The 2,841-nt window shown below is 44.2% G+C and overlaps 1 pseudogene; it reads left to right on the forward strand.

The window, feature by feature from the left end:
- Positions 1–1,316: 1,316 nt before the first annotated feature.
- Positions 1,317–2,528, forward strand: LOC110594718 (annotated as a pseudogene).
- Positions 2,529–2,841: the final 313 nt, after the last annotated feature.

Here is a 2,841-nt window from a genome sequence, read left to right on the forward strand (position 1 = left end):
CTTCCAGATTTCACAGGTTAGTTTCAGCTTGGAAAGACTTTCCCTTCTAGGGGTGGAGTTCTGATTGTACTTTCTGGGTGGGATCCAATGGTTCTGGTACCAGTGAGATGCAGATGTATCTGCGAAGCTTTGTTATCAAAGGTTGGTGCTGACACAGATTTCAGGGATCCTTAATGGCCAACGCTTTGAAAGTTCACAGTGGCAACAAATATTGTTGGGGTCTTTGGTAACAATGGCTGCTATGGTTTTTCCAGTTTCTTTTTCTTCCAAAGTAGAAATTGTGAGTGAGGGGAATACATCTTGCCATTGGGTCTGGCTTATGTGCCTCTTTCGGTGGTGGTGGCATAGGTGTCTGAAGGATGCCCATTGAGTAACCATGAAACTGAGGCATGAAGCATGGGTACACATGCATGAACTATGGCTATGTGGTCCAGAGTGGTAATGACACTAGTTTCCAGGATGCAGGCATCCCTGCTGCCACTTTGGTAACAGTATTCAAGGTGTAGATGCCTTTGAAACAGTCAGGGAGCTGAGAATGGGAGCATAGATGTATACAGGGTTATACTGCAGCTCTGGGGTTGAGATGGGAACTAGCTTTCTATGGAAGCTGGTGTGTGAGCATGCTCAGAAAGAGAACTTGGTTAAGAAACATAATGTTCAAATTAGCTCTTTCTGATTATGACTCCTGTGTCTGAGATATAGTTGTGTGCAGTGCAGTCACAGAGCCTGAATCTGCAATGTGGGAAATCAAAAGGTAACTGAAGCTCAGGGGTGGAAACATGCACAGGTTTGGGAGGGGTGGCAGATTCCTTTCCTAAGTGCTCAACATCATCTGCTTCTTGGGTGGGAAGGAGAAATATGCAACTACATCTTCCTTTCTAGGGTTCCCTGGTGGAAATGGCTATTGGCTGCTTCTGTGGCATGATGTGGTAATGTCCTCTGTGGAGAAGGTTTCTGGAAACCACAATGGTTTCGACCACGTGGCCAGTGCAAATAACTTCTGTCTTCCTTTTTTATTGCTAGCCATCTCTTGGCATCTCAAATATGCTGATATCACCAGCAATCATTTCTGTTTGTTTATTTTCCATGTTCTTTCTCCACTGTGTTGCTGCCTATTCTTTAATGAACCCTTGAGCTCTCTCAGGTCTATTTTTGTTTGTGAATAACATTTATATTGTTTTCTTTTGTGTGGGGCAGATGGAAGTTGGTATCTCTCCTACTCTGCCATCTTGGTGATGTCTCAAAAACTTATTTTATCACATAATTTGTGTCTTTGCAGAGCCAGTCACTTTGTCAGTGCTTGGGGCAGAGAATCCATGGGTGCCAAGAACAATGTGACTTTGTTTTATTTGGCCTTTTCCCGAGCAGGGAGATGCAACATGCATGCTTTGTGGTATTCTCCCTCTGTCATACGCTCACTGTCCTGAGGAACCTTCTAGTCATCCTCACCATCAATGCCAGCAAGACCCTCAATTCTTCTTCCTCAGCTACCTGTCTTTTACTGACATGTGTTGTCCATCCTCTACCACACCTAAGATGATTGCTGACAGTTTTGTGGAGCGCAGGATTATCTCCTTCAATGGCTGCATGACCCAGCTCTTTTTTGCCCATTTCTTTGGTGGCACTGAGATCGTCCTTCCTTTTTTTTTCTTTTGAGTTGGAGTCTCACTCCATTGCCCAGGCTGGAGTACAGTGTCATGCTCACAGCCACCCCAGCATTGATCTGCTGGGCTCAGGCAATCCTTCCATCTCAGCCTTCCAAGAAGCCAGAACTACAGGTGTGCACTACCATACCTGGCTAATTTTTTTGTTCTATTGTAGAGATGAGACCCTGCCAAGTTTCCCAGGCTGTTCTTGAACCCATGGGCTCAGGCAATCCTCTTATCTCAGCCTCCCAAAGTGCTGGATTATAGGTTTGAGCCACCATGCCCAGCTGAGATCTTCCTTCTTACAGTCATGGCCTATGACTGCTATGTGGCCATCTGTAGGCCCCTGCGCTATACAACCATCATGGAAGTGTGACCTGCTGGTGGGGGCCTCCTGGGTAGCTGGCTTCCTGCCTTCCATCCTGCAGACACTCCTTACAGCTGCCCTTTTGTGGGCCCAATGAGATAGACAACTTCTTCTGTGATGTTCATCTCCTGCTGAAGTTGACCAGTGCAGACACCTCTGTGGTGGGGCTCATTGTGGTGGCCAACAGTTGCGTGATCTCTTTAGTCTTCTTCTTTACCCTTATTATCTCCTATGTGGTCATCTTAATGAAACTAAGAAACCAATCATCTGAGAGACAGCACAAGGCCCTTTCCACTTGCGGCTCACAATCATCACTGTCTTTTTTGGTTCTTGTGCCCCCTATGTTAATGTATATTTGTCCCTCTACCACTCTGACTGCTGACAAATTTGTCATCCTCTTCAACATTGTGATGCTTCCTTTGCTGAGCCCTCTGATCTATTCACTAAGAAACAATGAGGTGAAAAATGCCATGAGGAAATTGTTTAGGGTCAAGGGGAGCTTAGGGAAAAAGTGACACACCAGAAATCTCAATCCAGCCAGAAAATTGAAAGACTTCTCACCTCGTAGTATCTAACACAGGATTTGTATCTCCAGTTTGATACTTGCAATAACGACTGTCCTCCTTGCTCTTTTTGTTGTAATAATCCTGCATATTCATTCAATTATTTATTCCTTAAATATTTACTGAGTGTTTACAATGAATAAAGCACAAATAAAAGTAGTATGTTATCTTCACCCTCAAGGAGATAACAGCATAGGAGGCTCTTAGTCTGATATTTAAGAGCTTATTCTATAAACATGTGAGAGTCTGCATAAATAAATAAATA

The sequence above is a fragment of the Carlito syrichta genome, unplaced genomic scaffold (genome assembly GCF_000164805.1).
Source record: "Carlito syrichta isolate Samal-C Ts95f unplaced genomic scaffold, Tarsius_syrichta-2.0.1 Scaffold129663, whole genome shotgun sequence".
Lineage (NCBI taxonomy): Eukaryota > Metazoa > Chordata > Mammalia > Primates > Tarsiidae > Carlito > Carlito syrichta.